The 24,795-nt window shown below is 40.7% G+C and overlaps 1 protein-coding gene across 1 annotated transcript in view; it reads right to left on the bottom strand.

The window, feature by feature from the left end:
* Window positions 1-22,404, bottom strand: part of plxnb3 (plexin B3) — a 120,420-nt gene extending 98,016 nt beyond the window's left edge. Inside the window, exon 1 of the mRNA XM_053503627.1 lies at window positions 22,245-22,404. The gene's annotated coding sequence lies outside the window, so the exon portion shown is untranslated. The remainder of the gene's footprint in view (window positions 1-22,244) is intronic.
* Window positions 22,405-24,795: the final 2,391 nt, after the last annotated feature.

Below are 24,795 nucleotides of genomic sequence, written 5' to 3'. Positions count from 1 at the left end.
CGGCCTCTATAGCGCACTAGCTTTTCATTTTCCGCTATTTGGGATTCAATGCTAATACAGTTATTTAGCTGAGGCTATTCTAAAGAGGAATAAGTGGAGATATGAAGAGAAACTTATTAGATTTACAGGACTGTCTGAAACCTCCACCAGGGGTAGCTCGGTGGTTAAGGTGCTGGACCTTTGATCAGGCGGTCCCTGCTTCAAACCCTGAAGCCACTGTTGGACCCTTGAGCAATTTCCCTCTGAGATTAATAAAGTTTGAAACTTGAATCTTGAGGTCCTTTACCCCAAGTGCTCAGATACAATCGGGTGTTGAGCTGGCAACCCGACCCCGTAAAAAGTGACTGCCACAGAAATGCGGATATACCTGCAGGGTGGGGAGGATCCATCGCAAGATTTGCCGGAAGGACAGATAGACCCTTTCACCTCTTAGCAACACCCCCAGGGTTTGTTCTCCTTGTCTTTTGTCTACATGGTGCCGGTAAAAATTTTAAACTACTTTCCGCTCTGTTAACTAGAAACTAAAAATGTATAAAAAATGATGAAAAGTGATGCTTCAGAGCTCCAGGGTCACCAGCTCGATCGGCTGAATCTCTGAGGTTTCTGGTTTCCTCCCAAATCCCCAAAAACACGCTTGGTGCAGTAATGACTAGTAATTGCCCCTAGGTGTAAATCTGTGCATCTATGTGTTCCATCTCGGGTGTTTTTTTTTTTTGGATAGATCCCAGATCCATAATGAGCGGATCCATTTGTGATAAATGTACAAAAATCATCTACAAAGCACAATTTGGAAGGAGAAGAGAAAGGAGAAGAGGAGGAGATAAAAAAGCAGCAGTGCGAGAGGACTGAATACGTGGGGACTGTAACAGGAGAGTTTTCAAATCTCCAACATCTCTACATAGCCTGGAGCTGCTATTTCCCCTTGGAGCTCTAGGTGCCCAAGCCTCCCCCCGCACCACCATCTCCACCCTGCCCAAAACACACACACAGCCTGAAGAAAGGCCTGAGTTTAGGAGCCTTTTGTCGAGCTTCTCCTCCCTTCTTGGCTAAATTTAGCCTAATTGTTCTCTCATATCGGGCTCATAATACCAGAGCCGTGTGCCCACCTCGGCAAGTCGTTAAATCGAGTTAGCTCACTTAATGAGTGGAGAAAAACGCAGCGTGTGCCTGCAGTATGGCCGTAATCAGCTCGCTCGCAGCAAAGACAGAGACGCAATCCTCCGCCATGCACCCCAAGTGGAGTGGCTTAAAAAAAAAAAAAAAAAGTTTTTAAAAAAAAATAATTTGTCTAATCCTGACGAGCTCGTTCCTCACGGAGAGCTCAAACACTAGAGAGAGAGAGAGAGAGAGAGAAAGAGAAGACTACGTTAAGGGAGACTGATGAAGGATACAGAAAGAAAGACTGCTTAAAAAACAGAGAGATAGAAAGATATATGGCATCGTGAAAAAGATAAAGAGACAAATTGGAGAACTGAGGAGGATGAAAAAGGACTAAGAAAAGAGCGAGGGAGAGATAGAGAGATAAAAAGGCAGAGGAAAGGAAAGAAATACAAGCATTAGTCAAGATGGAGATTAAGAAAGACCAACAGAGAGAGAAAGAGAGAGAGGGAATACTTATCAGGAGGGACAGACAGAGAGGCATAGAAAGACTGGAGGATTTAGAGCTTCCTTCACACTGCAGCGGAGCAAAGCGTTTTTCATGCCTCTTCCCGCTTCTATTCTACAGAGACAGGTGAAAATCCTGTGCAGGGGATTGTGGGAGCGAGAGCGTGCCAAACAGCCATTCAGCCGTTTGCGAGCGGGAGAAAAGTAAAAATTGCAAATTTAGACTCGATGCAAATAAGGAGTGAAAATCGCTCTGGATTCAGCCAATCAGATTAGAGAACGCAGCATGGAGGATGATCGTGTCATGATGTGCCACGCCCATGGTCAAGCCACTGCATGCAACAGTTTAGTGACACGCCCTCTGAAAGGTCAAGTGCTGGTGAAGGAAGAAGGGCAGACAAACGGAAAAAGAGCGATTGAAGGACAAATAAACAGCTGAAGACGGAGAGAGAGACAGATAGGAAGAAATTTTGAAGTAACTGAGGATGATGGAGAGAAATGAGCAGGGACAGAGACGAAAAGACTGACCGGATAAAAAGAGAAAGAAAAAAGAGAGAAGATGAAGGGATGAAGAATTGAGTTAGAAAAAGAAAGAGCGGCAGATAAAGGGATGATGTTATACAGAGATGGACAGATAAAGAGAGAGAAAAAAGGGGGACTATATAGAAAGAATATGGTCGAGAATTAAAGAATGAAAGATAGAGACAAAAGAGAGAGAAAAGTTACAAGAGAGAGAGAGAGAGAGAGAAGCAGAAGGGAATGAGGGATATTATTAAAACAGATTAGACAGATAGAGAGATATAGAAGAAAATAATAAAAAAAATGAGAAAGACAGAGATATGAGACCAAGAGAAGAAGAGATGCTACATGCGTTTATTAAGAAATATAGATAGACAGATTGTCTAGCATTTCATCATTCTTTCCTTCTCTCTTTTTATTTATTTTTCATCTCTCTCCCTTTCTCTCTCTCTCTATCTGTCTGTCTTTCCATATCACCTGGAGGTCTTTTTCTTTTTTTGCTGTCTATCTCTAAGTCTTACTTACTTTTGTCTGGTCTGTCTATTGCTTTCTGTCTCTCTCTTTCTGTCTGTCTATTTGTTCCTCTGCCGCTCTCCTCTCAGTTGTCCTGAGGGGGTGAATGCTACCCTAGGAGATAGAGAGATAGAGAGTCAAAGACAGTGACGAATACACACAGAGCAAGAGAGAGAGAGAGAGAGAGAGAGAGATCCATGTGTTAATTAAGAAGTAAAGATAGATAGATAAATTGTCTATCATTTCATCATTATTCCATCTCTCTTTCCATCTATATTTTCCATTTCTCTCTGCCTGTCTGCCTTTTTCTCCATCTTTCTCACTGTGTATGTACTGTATGTGTCTCTCCCTCTTTGTCTATCTCTCCGCAACACAAAGGATTTATTAAAATATAAAGGCGAGGTTAAGCACACGTTTCCCGTCTAAATGCTCAGGAGATGATTAGTGGCTAAATCCCACAGCTCGCTCTATCTCTCATCCACAGATGGTGGAGGGATTTGAGCGATTGTTACCGCCCTCGAGGTCACGACCGGATAGGTGGGAAAAACGAGGGCCCTCGTTTGAAGTGTGCACTTCAGCTCATACGGACGGCATCCCGCTCGGACAAAGAGGTGCGATGAGTCTGTGCAGAAGAGCAAGCGAGCTGATGCCCGTGTGGTGAAAAAATACTACTAATAAAAAATTAAATGAAATAAAACATTTTTAAAATGATTTCTGCCTTTCAGAAGGCAAAATCAACCTGCATGATGGGAAGTAAGGGCATGATGAGGGGGAGAAAAGGTAATGATGGGGGAAAAAACCTCAATGAGTGTGTACGCATTTCAGCAGATTGAGGAAAAGAGCTGCTTTTGGTCCAGAGTGCAATTTGACAAGTGACAGGGAGGGAAGAACAGTGTGATCAAGGGCACTTCATAAAACACACACACACACACACACACACACACACACACACACACACACACACACAGACAGACAGACCCTGCCAAGGCACTTGTCAGGATCCATGTCTGAGCAGGGGGGGCTCCTAATCTGTGTTTGCTGTGGCTTCCCCCTCCACAGCATACACTCCCCGGGGAACCGTCATAGGGGCTGGAGGGCCCTGACACACACACACACACACACACACACACATATACACGTATCCTCCCCCTCAAACCAGCACCACCCTTGGTGATCACACGTGGCTTTGATCATCCTGAATACACACCTTGTTTGATCTAGAGACATGACAGCAATGTAATCACACACACACACACACACACACACACACACAGTATGTCATTTTAAACCGTAAACATAATCCATATTAAAGATTACACCTAACTAATGTGTAAGAATCATCTAAAATCTCTATAATTGTACATACCATTAAAACGAATAAAAGGCTCTGGGATCAAATCGCACCCTTGACCCTGTTCACGATAAACTGCAACTCACTTCTAGGTTACATCATTTTCTCACCTACTGTACTGTACCTACCGCAGTGCATTGTGGGATTTTTAGAAATCGTCCTGTATACTGCTAATCACCAAGATGGCTGCTGAGTCTATTGAAAATAGCCGTGTCATCATTGCTAACTCCAATAACTGCACGAGTTTAGCTTTAAATAAAAATATCTCAACATTTCTGAGGTAAATGTTGGTCTTTTCAACACTTTGGGATCGTTACAGCTGTTCTCTTGCCTTCACATCAAATGATAAATCCTTTTTTTTTTTTTAGCATTAGTTATAAGCTAGCTATACTAGCCAAACTAGCAACAGCTTTTTTCTGACCACGACCACTTTTTTTTTTTTTTCTAGGTTAAAACTAAACTCCTTAAAATATTCTGGTAAATTAATTCCTCAGTAGAATCATTAGCTCTATAAAAAACATAACAATTAAATTCACTGCTAACCTTCGATCAGCTAGTTAGCTACCTAGCATAGAAGACATGTAGCTCTGTAGCATTAGTAGTCACATGATTACTATGACGACGTGGCTATGTACATTTGTTAATAATTATATGTTCGAGGTGTGCTTCAGAGCCGGAAAAGAGAATTCTAATAATATAACAGAAAGATTACCTGATTAGCTAGCAAATTACATGATGATTTGTCACGAAGATAAAAGAGTAACCTAGCAACGGAGTGCTTCTGTTCTGATGATTATTTTCATTTGGTATGTTGTGTTGGACTCTGTAACTTGTTGAAAAGAGAAACGAAAAAATGGATGAAGAAGCTAATAAGTGTTATAATTTGATTTGTTATCATAATGTGATTACATAAGACGCTGTACGAGTATTTGATAAAATTATGTGCACGTACGAGTCTGAGAGTAAGCGGCAGAGTATGGAAGGGAAAAGTCCTCAATCACGCCCAGGAAAAAGTTCGAAAGTCAACCATCATCTGGAAAAATCATCAATGCTTACAGTTTTCTGGGATTCTTAAGGGCCAGTATTGGAACATTATCAGGAAAAAGGTTCAACAATCAACAGTGCTCATTACAGTGAGATGCTTATGCTTGAAGAGAAAGCTAAACTTCAAATTAAACACAGAGGACCGCTGTCCAAGGGTGTGTTGATCTTCCATGGGTATACACGTCTGTACACTTCTGCCCACACACACAACTTCGCTTTATCCTCCCTATAAGCTGATCTCGCTCCATCGGATCTGTTTGGTCTCTGAAAGAAGATTCGCTTCTGATGAAGAAGTGAAGACAGCGGTGCATTCGTTGGATTTATTTATGTTCATTTATTTAGAATGATTTCTTTATAGACGGTGGAGTGTACATGTTTTTTTTACTGAGTACTACTAGTGTATATATTCAAAAAACTATGCCACAGTATGAGAGGTTTTGTTTAATTTTCCGAAAGCTCAAGTTTTCGAGTTTGGAAATTATTTAAACACTAAACTTGGGACCGATAAACGAGGCAGAAACAGTGTTTATGAGGAGTGTGTGTGATTCAGAGGTACAGTAATCGCCAGGAACTCATTAACCACAAACAGCTGACTGTGCACTATGAGTTCCTCAAGGGTAGGAGGAGATCTGTCTCCACCTCTCACTGTCTCTTTCTCTCCTGTGTCTCTCTTTTTTTATTTTTCTTCACGTTGTAGTAAAGCTCAAACACCCGGATGCCAGTTATATCCCTACAGATCTTCCAACTGACAGTATACAAACACAAGAAAGTGCAGACACTTGCGTTTTTTTCCCCCACTTGAAACAGCTAGGCTGGGCTAATCCTGTCCTGGAGCAGGTGTAGTCAAACGAGTGTTACAAATCCAGCCCATACCTCACCCCTCCTTCGTCTCCTCACCCTTTTGACCCCTGGCGTTCTCTGTGTGAACTACCATCCCCCCCCTCGTGAGCTTTCCATCATTCCCTGAATACACACACATGCACACACACACATACACACAGACACAAACACGTACAGGTACATATATATATATATATACTTATAACACACACACAGACATCTATATTTAACCATAAAAGTGTACTTGGAGCCACATTTCCTGATTGTTACTTCCTGAAGCGGCGTGAGTTTGTTAGTGCCTTCATACAGACATGCAAAACATTGGGCTATGCTAGAGCATGCAAACAAGGACAGGATGTGAGGACGGGGCGCTACAGGTCTGACCAGTTGTCTGTTTGTATAAACAAGCCGTGTGTGTGTGTGTGTGTGTGTTCGAGCCAGAGTATTTCAAAGCCTCTTTAAACAGGAACACATATACAAAGATGTTGTAGTTATTGCACTAACCTAACACACTGGAAAATCAATCACCAAATACAGCAGTACCAAAGGACAACCTACCTAACGGCCAGGAGCGATCATGATCAGGGCTCGCTTTTCATTCAATTTCACAAAGACTATCTCTATGTCTATGCTCCTGATGATCGTTTGATAACCCTAAACACAAGATGTCAGTGATTTACCATGCACCGACAGATGTCTCCTTTGTGTGTGTGGTAAATGTGTGAGTGTGTGTAGGCTACATGTGTGGGGGTTGGTAGGTGGGTTGTTGTTTTGTGTGTGTGAGCACATGAGCTAGTGTTTTGGCTCATCCCTTCGACGGAAAATCCCGTTGTAATCCAGATTGAGGAACAAGCATTGCCGATGTTAACTGCTTAAAGTTTTTAGTGTAACCTTCTGTAACTGGACACTGAGACTAAGACTGAGTGATGGGTGTGACGCCTTTTACACTTAAAACCATCAAACTGTGGGCCGCGTCTAAACACCGTACTGGAATTTTTGGCACTATGAAACCACTCAACTCACTAGGACCAAGTCCAATTTTTAAACAGGATTGCCTACTGGCTGTAGTTACTACACGGGGCGTTTGATTGTGCAGAATAACAGTTAGAGTAAAAAATAGCTTTATTTCTTTACAGTATATAATCCCCTGCTACACCACTTCACTAATCCCAGCATTTCACTAGTGCATGGATACCATCAAAGTAGAAAGTTTTCCAAGTATGTTGGAGCATACTTGTCAGGCAGCCTGCTTCATGTCTGAAACGCTGGCCCCCCAAGAACTCCTTTAATGTGTAGGTGGCTTGGATCGAGATCAAGACTGTACAGGGGATGTAGCACGTCTCTTCGTAGCAGGAATGTACATCGTCCCTTACAACAAGTATTCTGTCGATTTTCAAGAATCAGGAGTTCCGCTCGTTGAATGTTCACGGAAACAACAGTATCATCATTCACAGACGTATGACCCTCTTTTTAAAACATTTGCACCTTGAAATTGTTTTACTGTCTAATCACCGTACTGTGCTTAAGGTCTTCTGTAAAAGTCAGCTGCTTTGCCTCTAAGTGGTGCAGTGGTTAAGTGCTGCCCCTATCATCCAGAGATCACGAGTTCGATTCCCGGGTGATGCTGTAACCTCTCGCAGCCGGAGGTCTAGAGAGAGCCGATTGGCCGAGCTCTCTCAGTGGGGTGGTACCACATCAATCCCAGCTCTACAGTCAATCAGGGGTGTCTGTGTAAGCTACGCAAGTAAAAGAAGCAGATAGCACTGTCCTCCGAGTGTGTTATGTCAACCCCAACGGTGCGTGAGTTCGAAAAAAAATGCGATCAGCTGGCGTCACGTGGTTCGGCGGTAACACGTGATAGTCTTCAGCCCTCCCGAATGAGTGGTAGTAGTGGCCTTGATGTGTGAGCCCCCTAGTGACAGGGAGGAATTTCCGAGTGTGATTTAACGCCACTCATAATAGAAATGTGAAAGGCATTATTATTGCCTCTTATTCCCGCTTGCCCCCCAAGGCTTTCTAACACTCCTAATCTCACCTGTAGACTCTGTAAATAATTACGTCCTCCACTTATACTCCACAATATTTTCTGACTAATGTACTTGATTCTATTTGTGAAAACATTGTATAAACACATTAGCCATTCAAACCACCGTGACCCCGACCAGGATAAAGCATTTACTTCTGCTGAGTGAATGAAAGCAGTAATTGCGTCACACAGCCCTGTGCCAGCACCATAAAAGATCACATGTTAATATCTGTCAGCTCCCCGGAACATAAAAACTGCCCTCTCTTGCAACTCTTCTTTGTCTCATCCGCTTGATCTCAGTCCCGATGTAACCTCAAGTTTTGATTGCTGTTTTTGGCTAATTGGTTACGCATACTGCACTACACAATGACTAAGAAACGCACTCACAAAAAAAAAACATTGAGACAAAAAAAATACAGTCTGACATATTTGTTATAGTGAACAATTCCCACATAAGCTGTTTTTTTTTTTTCAAAAATATGTGATTTTATTAAATTCTACTGATTAAATTTTTAGAATGTTTCCTGTGTGTATACTGTATACAGATATCCATCCATCCATCTGGGAACCTCTGTAGTCTAACTAGGGATTGTGGAGGCCAGTGGCATTTATTCCCATTTTGTACGACCGTGGTAGGACCTCCGCTCAACATTCACACACACATTCACACACTACGGGCAATTTGGGAATGCCAATTAGTCTAATTTGTATGTCTTTGGACTGTGGGAGGAAACCGGAGAGCCCAGAGGAAACCCACCAAGCAAGAGGATAACGTGCAAACTCCAGGCACACAGACCAGATGCGGGAATTGACACCAGAACCTAAAGGTGCGAGGAGACCGTGCTAAACACTAAGCCACTGTGCGGAAATTTTTTTTAAATAAATAAGGTTATGGGGTGGCCTAGTCAAAGTCCGGACTTATAACTAATTGAAATCCTTAAACTGGTCGGTCATGCTTGAAAACTTTCCAATGAGGCTGAATCAGAACAATTCTTCGAAGAACAGCGGGTCAAAATTCCTCTACGGCGATGTGAAAGACACATTGCCAGTTACCACAAACGCTTGATTGCAGTTGTTCCCGCCATAGACAGCATGCTGAAATATATACAGTAAATATATACACCACACAGAGTATATACACTATATATACCAAATGCTGCATAATATATTACCCCTGGTCATGCTTAAATATGACAACAGCATTGTTGTACTGTATCTTTAACTTATGTAATCTTTTAGTACATCTTTTTAAAGGACAATAGTATAGAAATAAAACTTGGATATACTGTATTTTAGAGTAGTCAATGTGCAGCTTGTATAACAGTATGGATTTACTATCATCTGAAAATAACTCAACATACAGCCATTAATGTAAAAATAGCAGCTGTACTGTACAGTGGGGCAAAAATGTGTTTTTGATGAAAATGATGAAAATTACAGGCCTCTCTCATCTTTTTAAGTGGGAGAACATGCACAATTGGTGGTTGACTAAACCCTTTTTCCCCCACTGTACATCTTTAACCATGCAAAGTCACATGTCCTATTCATCATTTTCATGTGTTTTTCAATGGACAAGTATGTCTCCAGACCTGAACCTTATTGAGCACCTGTGAGGCGTCCTCAAGCGGGAGGTGGCGAAGCGCCATGTGTCCAACATCCAGCAGCTCCATGATATCATTATGGAGGAGTGAAAGAGGATCCCAGCAACAACATGTGCAGCTCTGGTGAATCCCATGCCCCGGAGGATTAAGGCCGTGCTAGATAACGATGGTGCTCACATAAAATATTGACACTTTGGACAGTTGTGACATGTTCACTTAGGGTGTTCTCATTTTTCATTTCCAGTTATTTAGACAATAAAGTCTGCATGTTGAGTTACTGTCAGAGGACTGCTATACAAGCTGCACAAAGTAGATTCAATTTTCATTTCTATAATAGTGCCCCTGGAGAAGATATAAAGTAATTAATTGTTTGCTGAAATGTGAGGAGTATACTCACTTTTTTAAGACTATTTACACTCACTTACTTATCTTCTACACCGCTTTATCCTGGATAACGGTTTATAAAAGTACTATCAGCAGTTATAAGACATAATAATTGAAGACACAGTGTCATCTGATGGATTTTGTTAACATAGCATATATACCTCAACCGAGTGGTAGAGATGGCTCAATCAGGTTAAATTCGGTACATTTTTTTAAAAGTGGCGGATAGAAAGTGCTCTACCAAAAAGTGAAAGAAGTTAAGAAATTCTTCGTCAATATGGCTTTTTGTCAGTAATTTAACATCAGTAAATACTGATGTCAGTGATGATGTTGTAAACAAAGTACTGTTGTTCATCCATGATGAATGCCATAATGACTTCACAATCCAGCCACGTGCACCGTCATGTTGTCACTGTGAGTGTTTTCCAGTTGAAAAATCTCAAGTCCCTGTTTGGGCACGTCTTGTTGTCGTGAATGTGAACAGATGGTTTTGTAAACGCACGTACAACTTTTTTTTAAACAAATGCGTCATTAGCAATGTCTGTATGTACATTTCTTTCACCATATCATTCTGATTTTTATGTAAAGTACCCAGTCCTGGTAACCTTACACAGTTATAGTCTTGGTAATCCTAGGTCAGATGTGTTGATCCCAAGGGGCTCCTATTTTTAAAGTATCAGGGCCTAATTAAATGATCTTTTCTAGGCTTAATCAATCCCGATTTGACGTTTGTATTTATTTCTGTCTGTGTAGCGTAGCAGACTTGAAGTCTTGGACATTGAAATGTCAATCAAATGGACTAATTAGAGGACTTTTTAATGAGCAACGCCCACCCACAGAGTTCAGTCAGATCAGCAAGTACAGCTAGTGCTCGAGTGGAGTTTCATCACATTTCCAGCTTGTTATTTTCATTCGACACTCGAGTTTTGGTATCGTAAACTGCATCAGAAACATCTGCATTAATTAATATTAATACCATCCGTGACTAAAAATAGTCGCTCTCGGTGAATTGTTGGTTTAGACTTTTACACTCAGAGACCTGAATTCAATAAGTATTCATTCATTTTTAATATTACTTTCATAAACTGTCAATTCATGTGCGTGTTAATTACTTACATTGCTTGTAGTTAATTCATGGTTAAATATTAATGGGGAATTCAATTCTTTATGTTAACCATCAAGAGCAAATAAATCGAGGGATTTTTTCACAATGGTCGCTGTAGATCCATTTCCTTTCCCCATTTTTTAAAAATAACATAACTACTAAAGTAATTCATACACTGAGGAGCATCATTACCAGACTGAAAGACTAAATTTAAACGATTGTTTAAAACCTCTACACTTTAGCAGACCTAATACGAACGCTACGCTAACCCATCATGCACACGTTAGTCCAATTTCATGATAATGCGTGACTGGTAATAACAGGTAATTGGTCACAATCAGCATGCATTATAAGCTAATGATGCATTACCGACAGGAGGAACCAAAAAAAAAACCCTTCACACTTTCACAGCCTCGTATGGTATTGATTAGAGCGAACAATAGCGTGGCAGGGAGCCTCGGCCATCGCTGCAGGCGAAGAAGGGAGGAGATGAGGTCTTCGGGGATAATATGGTGCAAACAAAAGGATTTCGCACCTTCCTCTGGCCCCCTGCATGGGGTTTAAGGGGGAGAGGAGACAGAGGCGGGCGCTCGTCTGTCTGTCTGCGCGGTAAATTAACTGTGGAGCGTGGCATTAGGGAGATTCCAGCACTACTGCGAGTCCGGTGTTCGTGCTGGCTCATTAAGGATGATCATAATGTACTAATAATACACGTTATCACATGCACCGTTGGAACTTTATTTCACGTACCTGTTTGGACATGTGTATGTGTGAATTGGCAGGTGACCATAATATACAGGGGAATAACCTGTCAGATGAGTGTATTGTGGCAAACAGTCAAAAAAAAAAAGGAAAGAAAAATCAGGCCCTTATAGTGTATGTTCGGCCTTGAATATATATAATCAAATCAACATGAACATGATTTTACTTACATTTTAATTTTGTCTTCCGTCAAAGATCATGTTGTGCAAAATGGTTGCTTAAAGACACCTATAACCTTTAAAAGGTCTACCGTGTTTCCCACAGATCTGAAATATACTTGCAATTATATAGAGAGGATTTATACTAGCCCTCCCCTCCATCTACCCATATGTGTAAGACCAAGTAAAAAACAATAAAAACATAGTTGCAAGCAACAATGACCGGGCCCAAGCACCTTGCAGCATCGCCACCCGGGCGCACCAGAAAGACAAAAGAGGACATACCCATTACCATTATGACATCATTTTAGAAAAGGGAGGATTTTATGTTTAGACCTCCAAAAAGCCTCAGATGCTGAAAAAAGGTGTCACACTATTATGTCACTCAATGTGGAGTCACCGAATATGATGTCTATCAAAAAATGTCACATAGAAAGTTATTACCCCTTTTTCGGCATATAAGTTCAAGGCGTTGTCACGGCTGACCAATTTGAGATATCGAAAATCCCTCCACAATTTTACATCCTCAATGTATTAAGATCACATTGGCTTGGATTGGTGCCAATCGTATAAATCCCCTAGGAGGAGTATATCAAAAACCATTGGGTGCAATTTACAAACAACCCAAAATAACTGACTGCCTGTTGAGTTGAGCCCATGACATGCACTTCGACAACTGTTTAGCTCAATGAGCTCTAAACGTGTACCAGGTTTCGTTTACATACATGCAAGTGTGTATGATTTATGCAGCAAAATCTCATGTGAGGCATTCTAATGGGAGCAGATTCCAACCAGTCTGCCAATTCTAATGGGTTTTTCAGCATGTTAAGACTTCAAAAAAAAAACGTAACCTGGAAGAAAAACTCCTTAGAAGAACAAGAGAGCCCTTACACACTATGACAACATGGGGGTGATGTCATAGTGCTTGGGCCCTAACTCAGCACTATGACATCAGCCCTATGGGTTTGTCAGAGCATGTAACCCTTAAAACCTCATTGAATATACATATGGCTAGGGGTCAGGATTGTGTAATATTGAGCGACGCATGTTTTCAAAGGGTCACATAGGCGAATAAGTAGCACAGATAAGGTCATGTGGTTTTATCGTTGTTTAAGGTTGTTTCTGTGAAATAAATAAAAAATAAAATAATAACAATAATAACAATAATAATAATAATAATAATAACAATAATACTAATATGACCTCTATATTTTTGCTACGTCATTCCCATATTCCACTAGCAGTAACGTTACACATAATAACTTTGGTTCAACATGACATAGCAGAAAACCCAAATGCAAAGTTTAATATCTAAAGCCTCCCTCATCGTTACACATCAGTAAGACTTCAGTATAAGCAGCTGTTTTTTTTTTTTAAATTGGTCATTGACCAGTGCTGTGTTACTGCACGGATCCATGCCGGTTGAGTCTTAAGGTTTTAAATAAGACCCCGTTCACCACGCGAGATTGTGTTTCTCTGTAAAACATATACAGTCCGCCCTTCTTATTCTGTTTACTGCAGATGGTATTTAATGCCTTTCAGTACACCGCTCTCGCGGTAGCCGAATAAACAGGAACATACGCGGTAGGGAACTGTCTGCTGTTAGTTAATCTATTGTGGATGGCAACGATCTCTAGGAAACGGGTGGGCAAAGACGTATACTTGGGTGGGCTAGTGATGTATATGAACAGCCACCCATGTATATTTCCCCACCCTTTCACTCCATGTGTGGGGAAAAACTGGTCCAGATTTGTCTCTTCGAAACAAACAACTGCAGTATGAGTGTTGTGGTGTACCAACAAAATATATCTATATGTTGATTAATGTGAAGCACATACGCATAAGTCATTGAAAAGTAGGGAAGTGCTAATTTGCTAACTGCTAATACCAGGAGCAGCCATGTTATCCTGACGTCACTCGACTGAGGAGTACTATCTGAGAAGGAATTCCCAAGCAGAGGGAGCGTTTTGTACAGTGTTCCCAAGTTGGAAGAAGTTTTCCTTGGGGCCTCCAGGAGTTTTCAGGACGTTTATGGAAATCTCACTGCACAGAACTTTGCTCAGAACCTCTGACGGACAAAGCGCTTTGAGTCTTCCTAGCGTGTGGGAGTCTGTTTTGAATTGTCATGGTTTTCAAAGAGATGAGAATGTCTGCCCTACCTGTTTTGAAAGTGGAAAAGATAAAAAGAACAAGAAGAAGAAGAAACGAAGCAGAACTCTGGTAAGTGGTGGAGATAAGCTAATAAGGAAATTAATTAAGAATGACTGAAAAAGAGCTGGAGACTTAAAGGGGTTGTTTGGGTTCTTTCAAGTCCGTCTTAAATCAAAAATGAGGTGCAAACACAATAATGTACATTACTGTAGGTCTTGTTTGTTAAAAGTTTTTCTGCTCTGCATTGCGTCCGTGAAGTTTGTCACCTGGAGTGTGAAAATCATTCCGTGCAAAAATGCATTTCTAAGACTCATATGAAGCTTCTGCGGTCCTACTGAGCTACATCGCGATAGTACCTTCATAATCTAAGTTATAGTGTATTTTACGAGGGCTGTCCAGAGAGTGTCCACCCATATAATGTATTACAAGTAATAAACTCCTAATTATGCTCCTGTCAGTTGCTGATCTTTGGCGATTGTGCATTCTCAGGTGCTTGTTGATAATTTTCAACAGTTTCTCGAACATCTTTGAATCATCTAAATAGTTTGCACAGAGGAATGTTCAAGTTTAACGGAAAATAATTTGATCCAAATTCATCGTTCTAGTCGAGTCTGGCGTCCCCACTGACCAGTACAGGAAAGTCATTGTTGTTCATGCATCCGTGTTCCAGTCTACACGCTTGGTTACATCTTTTTCTCGGATAGTACAAATTTAACTCTTTTCTTCCCCTTGAAAAAAAGAGCTACAGTATGACGTAGGTATACGTTACACTCGCGCGTAACTTTAATTGTTGGAGATCGGCTGTTACAAACACTGTGTATCACAGCTTACCAAGACCTATTGCATTGTACTTCTATGTACCTCATAAGACAGACTGGGAAAACAAAAAAAGAGTGAACCATCCCTTTAAATAAAGCACTGCAATGCTGACAAAAACATACATTTGGTAACTAGCCAAGTCCATATAATGTGAATTATTTAGCTAGGTTAATATTATTATTTTTGTAGGGATTCTCATTTTGCTCAGATTGCCTTGATAGCTCGGTGTTATAAAGTATATGAAGAGTATAAAAGCCGGGTTGTTCTTCTGTTCGAGCCTATGTGATGTCCTGCTGGTTAAGCAAATCAATCTAGCGCCACATCTAACACTTGCATAATATTGCGCTTGTGTAATATTAGCATTCGTCGAGATTAAGTCGTGTGTACTACTGGTTCTCAGTTTCTCTGCATTTCACTTGTTTGTTGCCAGTTCGTTGGAAGCTCGTTCTTGCATCACTCGTTTCACCGTCGGCTCCTCGGCACTTCCACTGAAATCGACTCGACTCATAAGTCACTGCGGATATAAATGTTGAAACAGCACAGAAATCGTTTTTCGAAAGAAAAGAAAAGCCTCACTGCCGGTTGTTATAAATTCGGCAGGACACGAGGAAACATGTTAAATAATTCAAATCTCCGCAAGAATTCCAAACGAGTATTATGGGTATTAACAATGTGTTTAATGTGTGTAATATACAGGAGGTTCCGTCTCGCGAGCCGGCGGACGAGAGCCAAAGCGAAGGGATTATTAAGAAGAAACGCACTAATGAGGGCGGTTGAAATCCACTAATCCACAAACTAGTGAGGAGAGAGAGACAGACAGGCACAGGGAAGAGTAATGATGGAGAACGAGAGGGAGGGAAAGAGGAGAGGAGATTGTTAGTAAGAAAACGACGAGCCTAAAGCTGAAACAGGAAGGGGAAATTAAGCTAATGGTTTGCATCCAAAGACTGATTTTCCTGACTCAAAAAGAAGGACTGATGACAATATGTAAAGGCGAGAAAATCGGTTTATCAGCGCCGCAGACGACTGGAGCGGAAACACAACCCAGAGGTGACGGAGATCATCCATCCTGACACACCACTTCCTTAATGAGCGCGCATGTGAACCCGCAAAACATGCAGAAAGTGCTATTACTGCTGCTTATATGAAACTGAATCGCATTTCTGCTGGTCTGGTGCTGTCAGAATCACGGTGAGGACCAACCACTGAGATGGCGAAAATGAGCCAAATAGCTGCGAGACAGCTCTGACTCTTCAGTACACATCTAAGACACAGGACTTAAGCGGCATGCTAAGTTCGTCGCAGAAACCAGCCTAACCACCAGCATAAGGTTTAGGCATGTAGGAATGTAAACACTATATTCTACACACTGTATATACTATAGTTCAGAGGCTTCCATTGGATAATTACTGAAGGATTAATATGGTTCAACTGGCAACAAGTTATTTAACCCTAACTGAGTCAGTAAATAGCTTTTTACTTTTTTTCACTACCATGGTAGAAGACCAGGTCCTGCATAAAGCAAAGAAAACAACTAGGGAAATTGCTGAAGCTACTAAAATGGGGTTAAGATTTGTAAATCTACAAAATCGCATTATTAAAACCTGGAAGGATAGCGATGAACCACTATATAAAAGAAATAAATGTGATTGGAAAAACTGAAGGGAGATGATTTAAACGCTTAGTGAAATCAATTTGTAAAAAAAAAAAAAAAAAGCAACATCATTAGAATTCAAGGTACAGTATTTGGATTTGAACAGCTCTTTATCCTTAAGAAAACCACTAATCAGTGCAGCTAATCGTTCATTGGGCTCAAATTGTGAAAGAGTGGTTCAGGGAGAATGAGACTTCATTTTCACACATGGACGGGACACCACCGAGCCCAGACCTTAACCCTTATTGAGAATCTAAGCAAATGTGGAGAAGGCTTTATGCAGCGGTGCGACTCTCCCATGATCAATACAAGACCTTGGAGAAAAATAAACGCGACTCTGGACTGAAATAAATGTTGTGACGTAGCGTGAGCTTATCAACAATGCCATGTCTGTAATCAAAGCAGATTGCAGTCCAAAGAAATATTCCAGTGTGAGATTTTATTAATTTTTTTGGCAGAGCAATGTAGAACACCCCTGTTTCGAATGACGTTTGCACACCAGTGGATTAAAAGTGCATTTTACTAAAGTGCATTTTTTAAGGGGAAAAAGCTGTCCAAACCTACAGTACATGGCCCTATGTGAAAAAGTAATTTCCCCCTAAACCAAATAACTAGTTGTTCCCTAATAACAAGTGTTCATGATAACTTGCAGTGACTTTTTCATGTCGCTTTGGAGGAATTTTGGCCCACTCTTCTTTGCAGAATTGTTTGTTGTAACTCAGCCACATTGGGAGATTTTCGAGTACGAACAGGATCTCGATCAGGTTTAGATCTGGACTTTGACTAGGACGCTCCAAAACCTTAATTCTGCTTTTTTGAGCCATTTAGAGGTGGACTTGATCATCTTTTAGATCATTTTCCTGCTGCATCACCCAAGTTTATGTACAGAACCTCATATGTTACACCATTCATTTGTCAAACACTTGTTACAAGAGAGAGATTGAAACGTTAAAACAATTCCCTTGTAAAATAACCTGTTAAATATGCAATCTGCTCTGGTTTATGCAAAGGTTCTCTGAATGCAAATGCTGTAGAATAAACACTGATTCATACCGCGTTCAGAAACTGAAAAACACCATTTTCCTTCCAGAACACTTTACAGAAAGAAACACTAACTTTAACATAGCATGAGGCAGGTTATTGGTTCGGATTGGGTATTCCTGTCACTCCCCACTTTTCAATTCTTACACCGCACATGCTATTATTACCATCTATCCGGTTTTCTGCTAATCTTAGGATCGTAAGCTTTTATCTAAAGATAAAAAAGGAGTTGGGATTTTAATACACTTTTCACTTCCCTGTTTCTGTTCTCACTCATGACGCTGTTATTCCACCACGTGCTGCTCCATGACTTGTCAGGATTCTGCAACTCTTTTGATTTATGACTAAAAATGTCACTAAAATCCGTAACACACACCACACCACGGTTTAACAGCTTATAATTTATTTCTTTTTTTTATCTTGTATGTGCATGATGATAATGATAAGCCAAAAAGCTCTTTAAAAAAAAAATCTTAGTTAGCGTTTGAATTGTAAAGAAGGCCTCCATCGTAATTTGTATACAGTAGTAAACATATGAAATTACACTTCCTCAGAAGGGAGCGAGAAATTTCTTCTGCACCCAATACGTCACTCAGCGAAAGCTTTATACCCCCCAGATCACCCATAAAGCTTTGATGCTGTTTAATCACTTCCACAAAAAACATACATGAACCAAAGCGAAAGGTTTTCTGCAAATCTACACTATGAAAAGCCAATAGGTTAAAAAAAAACTAAAGTGGACTGTTTGTTTATTTGTTTATTTATTTATTTTCGCATTAACTCACACAATTAGTTATTTTCTAACATCAATACTTAACATTATTATAATGTTCACGCTTACGACCTAGCATTACCGTTGTGTTTTATCCATGTGCAACATGTAACGTACCACCCACACACACATGTTCTCACACACAGATACCCACAACAAACAGAACATTTCTGAGGCACTGTGAATGCGACGTTTCAATGCTCTATCTTCCAATTACAGCAAGAGCCGCAGACACGGATACGCTTCTGTGGTTTCAGTAAATGCTCTACCTGTATTTCCAAGCAACTCGCGTCTTGTCGGCCGTACCAGCAAGAAGAAAAAAAAAAAAATCAACAAGCATTTTTAATTCTGATCTTCACTGGTTCACCAAATGTACAAAAATAAATAAATAAACAAACAAAATCTTCTGAATTAGAAATGTGCAAGCTCATATCTGCTCTGGTCCACCAGGAACACTGCTGCGAAATGAGGATATGTAATGTTTGTTCTATTAACCCTCAGAGAACATAGAAGAATTAAATGAACAGGTTTATTAAAGCGTTTAAGACGTTATGAAGTAGCATTAAAAAAATAACATTTTTATCAGGTTTTAAATGGATATGTGTCAAAGGAACATGTAGTCGCTGTCTAATTAGGGGGAAAAAATTACCGTCAAATTTAAAGTGCATGAAAGCATGAAATCTCTTTCTCTTAAAAAGAAGAAAAAAACATAATACTGCTCATGTTTTTTTGCCATTCCACATTGATTATTATTCATCTGATTTGCTGTGTTTGGCAGCAAAATTTAATAAATCCATTTATAATAATAATTATTACATATAGTAATAATATACAATAATTATTATTGTTGTTATTATTATTTTTTTTTATTATTTATTCATGTTGACACAAAAAAATTAGAAAATATGTTGTTAAAAAGCACAAATGCCAAAATATTATGTCAAAATTGTTTTGGTCACAGGCAGCATGATGAGCGCGGCCTCACACCTTCAGGTTCTGGGTTCGATTCCCATCTTGGGTCTGCGTGCATGGCGTTTGCATGTTCTCCCCGTGCTTGCTGGGTTTCCTCCAGGTACTCCTGTTTCCTCCCACAGTCCAAAGACATGCAGGGTAGGTTAACTGGCGTTTCCAAATTGCCCGTAATGTGTGTGTGTGTGTGTGCGCTGCAATGGATGGGCACCCTGTCCAGACCCTGTCCTGTCCAGGGTGTACCCCGCCTTTCACATATGGACTGAAGGTTTAGTATTAATAATATCATGTTAGAGGTTTAATATGGTTGTGGTTTTGTAGTGAAGCATACTCTGGCACCAAATTGGAACAAGGTGCTGAGAAACCCTTTTTCAATTAAAAACAACCTCCACCACTAACAGTTTCGCTTCACTTGTTTATGACTTGCAAACTTCCTTGTTGTGGCGTCAACATTCTCCAAAATCCAGTGAATGCATTTATGTTACTCAGCCGCATTTTGTTCAGAAGGTAGTTTTGCTTCCACTTTGTGGATGTGTCGCGGTCGGCTATTAAATGCCTTCATTCACAGTTGTGTTTTGCCATGAACATGTAAGTTCAAAGCTGCCTAATGAAGGCGATGTAGCGTTTCTTTTAAGTTTTTTGTTTGCCCGAATAAAATAATTGGCCAGAATGAGCAAAAGTTCTTTTTTTCCCAATTTGCAGTCAAACTGTTTAAATAAAGCTTCATTTTCATGCCACTTCACGGTCTCATCTACAGTATATCACATCATCGGCAGTAAATAAGAAGAAGCTTGTGAAATAAAAATTGACATGATTATTTAAAATCAGCCTCAGGGTGATACAAGTAAATAATCCACCTCGTTCATATTCTGTATTGCACCTACGCCTTCTCAATCCCTGCTGAAGATGTGTTGCCTAATGCCAGCCCAAATGGCAGTTAAATTAGGGTGTAATCACCTGCTACATGACTGTCACTGATATCCTGCATGAATCTGTGCAACAAAAAAAAAAAACACACCAAATAACCCACATACTGTATAAACAGCAAATAGTCTGCACTGCATAACGTGCATTTGGGCCATGTCTGACCACGTGCACATCCATGGTTCCATAAGGTTACAATAGACTTGAGATAGAAAAAAAAGATGATACAGGTTTACTGTGTAACAGAGTAAGCTTCAACTTGTATGCAGCTGGATCCAATATTACATCTCGTGTGTGTTTGATATTTATAATGTGGTGTTCATTGAACACCCAAATTGCATAATATTGTATTACACACACACACACACTCTAGGATTTCATTCGGTCACCTTAAAGCTTTGATTACAGCACACACTCTGGTGTCCTGATCATGTGTGAAAATGAACCACTCTTTCACAATTTGAGTCCTGGAGTCTACCTGTTCCATCAGGGAAGAAAAACTCATATGTGATAACCTGGTCATTCAGTACATTCAGGTCGTCAGCTGACTTCATTTTATTGCCACATAACGTTGCTGAGTTTAGACCTGAGCAACTGAAGCAACCTCAGATCATAACACGGACACACACGGGTTTGTACAGCCGCCACTATGCATGATGGATGCATTGCTTCATGCGCTTCCCTCCTTCCTCTGACACGCCCATCACTCTGGAATCAATCTGATCAATTTCAGGGTCAAACTCATCAGACCACATGACCTTTTTCCAAATTTCCGATCTTTAATCCCCCTAGAAAACTGAAACCTTATTTTTCTGATTAGTCTCACTAACGAGTGCTGCATACAGCTGTTTATTCCCAATCCTGTGAGGTTTTTTTTTTTTGGCCAGGCAGTATAAAAGCTGGCCAGAGTGTTGCTTACTATCTATCTATCTCTGAATGAGCTCTGTGAGTGTGTTCCCATGTTTACACACTTCAACAGTTGTTATCTATGCGCTTTTTTCAAACTGAAAAATTGAATTATGCCAGCGATGCGTAGTATTGTGGTTCCTCTAAAAATGTCAGGAACTACCATCCTTGGTGCTGTCATGTGGCATATCATTTTCATGTTGAAGAGAGAGAGAGTGTGTGTATTTATTTATTTATTTATTCCTACCGGAGGTCCTACCACAGTTGTACAAATAGGTCACCATTGGCCTCCACGGTCCCTATTCGGACTACAGAGGATTCTAGATGGATGGATATACACATCTATACCACTTATCCTGAGCCCCGGAGTCTATCCCAGGTGGCACAAGGTGGGGTACACCAGTCCATTGCATGGCACAAACATACACACACACACACTCACACGCTCATTTACACACTATGGGCAATCTGGGAACGCCAGTTAGTCTAATGTGCATGTCTTTGGACTGTGGGAGGAAACGGGAGTACCAAGCGGAAACTCCACGCACACAGACCCGAGGCGGGAATCGAACCCCGTCCCCAACCACTATACCACCGTGCTGCTCTATCTATCCATATACATACAATCAATTTTGAATTTTAACAACCAGCCGTCGCTGCAAGACTCACCTGAACTTGGGAATAACAGAAACGCAACGTGTGTGTGTGACTTCTTCAGGTTTTCTGACACCATTGGCGTTCCATATGAAACTCTTTAAAGAACTCATCAGTATGTGAACAGAATCACACTGAGCTGTACCCCCCCCCACACACACACCCCTCTCCAGGAGCAGCTGATGGAGTGTCAGCTCTGTTCCTACAGGATCATCATGGTATAAACCCAGCAGATAACTAATCCAGATATTCTCCCTGTCTCACTTTCATACAAAGTCTCAATGTCATAAAACATTTTATTATAATAATGATAATAATGAAGAATCCAGTGAAGTTGCATACAGCAGCTCTAATCAGTCTGATCCTCTGTGTGCAGCTGTCTGCTCGGCTTAAAACTGTCAGTGTGTGTGTGTGTGTGTGTGCGCTGAGAGATCATCTCCTCTTACCTTCCGCACTTCTCCACAGGCTGTTTGTGTCCGCAGTTTGTTTGCGGGTTTTGGTTCTTCACCGCAGCAGCCCGGTTCGGTCCAGCCTCCCTGATCCCCGCACACGCCGGCGGGAGGAGAAAAAAACAAACCCAAAAAAACTTCCCCGAGCCACAGCGGAGCAAGGACTGCAAAACACCCACAATGCAACACGTGGAGGTGGATGTAGGGAGGAAACAAGTGCCCGAGCGTTCCGCGGGAATCGCGCGCACGGCGCGGGAAAGTGCGGCGCGCGCGACTCCAGCGGCACCACGCGGCCTGCGGTGGAGCCGTTTATTAGGTTACAGCAGTGGTGCGATCACATCATCAGTGGGGTAATGATGCGCGAGAATGTCTCTGACTGACTGACTGAGAGAGAGAGAGAGATGATGATGATGATGGACAGATGATAGAGGAGATAGAAGTAAAAAAGAGAGAGAGAACGCGAGAAAAAAAAAACGTATGGGAAAGGTTAACGAAAGTGAGAGAGAGGAAAAGTAAAAAAAAAAAAAAAAACGAGAAAGAAGAAATAAAAAGATGTAAAAGAGAGAAAATCATTATAGTAGATGACCGATGAAACAAAAAAGAAAGATTGAAGGAGTCTATTATAGTTAATCTACCGTAAACACAACCGTACCTAATCTACCTTAACCAATCTAAACTAACCTAACCCAATCTTATACAACAACCCCAATCTACCACAATCTGCCCTAACCCAACCCCACATCCAATCTCCCCTTCCTCAAGCAAATTTAACCTAACCCAACCTTACCTTACCGATCTAAACTAACCCAATATACCCCAATCCAACAGAAATCTGCCCTAAGTAATCTTCTCTAACGATCCAATCTACCTGTTCTCAAGGTAACTTAACCTAATCCAATCTTCCCTTACCCAAAAAAAACTTAACCTAACTCAATCTTCCTTTACAATTCTAAACTAACCAAATTTTCCTTTAACCAATCTAATTTGACCTAACTCAGTCTCCCATTACCTAGGCAAACCTGCCCAAATCCAATATACTCTGTCTAATTTAAAGTAAGGCGGCACAGTGGTGTAGTGGTTAGCACTATCACCTTGCACCTCCAGGATCCGGGTTCGATTACCGGCTCTGTGTGCATGGAGTTTGCATGTTCTCCCCATGCTTGGTGGGTTTCCTCCCACAGTCCAAAGACATATAGGTTAGGCTAATTTCCAAATGACCCGTGTGTGTGCCCTGCAATGAATTGGCACTCTGTCCAGGGTGTACCGCGCCTCTTGCCCTAAGCCTCCTGGGATAGGCTCCAGGTCCCCGCGACCCTGAATACTGGATAAAGCAGTATAGACGAAATGAGTGAGTAATTTAAAGTAACCCAATCCGATGTAAACCAAGCTCAAATTCAACACAGAATAACCTACCCCAATCCAACTTACCGTAACCCAAAATTTGATCTAACAACCCAATCTTCACTAACCTAACTTAATTTTACCCAATCTACCGTAACCCCATCTAAATTTACCCTACCCAATCTACCCTTAACCCAACCCAAATTTACCCTACCCAATCTACCCTTAACCCAACCCAATCCAACCTAACCCAATCTAATTGTAACACAACCCAAGTACCTGATCCCAACCTAGTGCAATCACCTCCACAACCCACACTAACCTAACCTAACCCATATAAATCAACCTGACATAACTCAGTCCAACCTTATTTAAACGAACAAACAAACCCAAACAGATAAATAAATACTAAATCTAGGGAAGAAACAGTATGCGTCACTACTAGGACAGATTTTAAAGTCTTTAAAGAAGGACATTAAGAAACAAACTATACTTGTGGTGTTTAAAAAACAGCTAACTTTAAAACCAATATCAGTGATTATAACTTTAATGAGACTTCGTGGAAAATACTTGATTCTGTTTGATCACCCCAATCTAATTAGAGCTGTGTTCATTTCTCCCCGCTCACATCCTTCCACCGATAGATGCAGAACTCTATTAAAATCAGCACGAAAAAAAGAAATCCTCTTCATTTTTACCTTATAAGGAAATGTTTGGTTTAACAGTGGAACACTTACTCTGCTGTAGTTGCTACAGGCAGCTAGTGCCGCCATTAATTATACCGCCTGTTAGTGTTTATGATGTTATGAACCATTTTACTGTAAACGCCAATAAACGCCTTGAAGATATAAGAACCAGCTGGTCTGCTTTGAGCCAGGGTGTCGAATTCTGTAACAATCAACTGACTGTACATATTGTAAGTAAATACTGTAAATACTCCACCATTTTTCAAGTCTCCAAGTCTTGTTTTCTCTGTATTTTCTATCAACGTGTTTGCATTTGTACAATTTTTTTTAATCGTATTAAACGCAGCAATAAAACTTGCAGTGTGTTCACTGGGCACACCACAAAACTATCGTAATAATATAACCACTGTGATGAATTATTCATGAATGTTCTGAACACCAAAAATCAAATCAAGGCTTTTTTCAAAATACAAGCACCAGTAGTAGAAAAAGAGGAGACGAATGAGAGGAAGAAACCAAAC

The sequence above is a fragment of the Clarias gariepinus genome, chromosome 9 (assembly GCF_024256425.1).
Source record: "Clarias gariepinus isolate MV-2021 ecotype Netherlands chromosome 9, CGAR_prim_01v2, whole genome shotgun sequence".
NCBI lineage: Eukaryota > Metazoa > Chordata > Actinopteri > Siluriformes > Clariidae > Clarias > Clarias gariepinus.
This window is presented reverse-complemented; position numbering and strand designations above follow the sequence as displayed.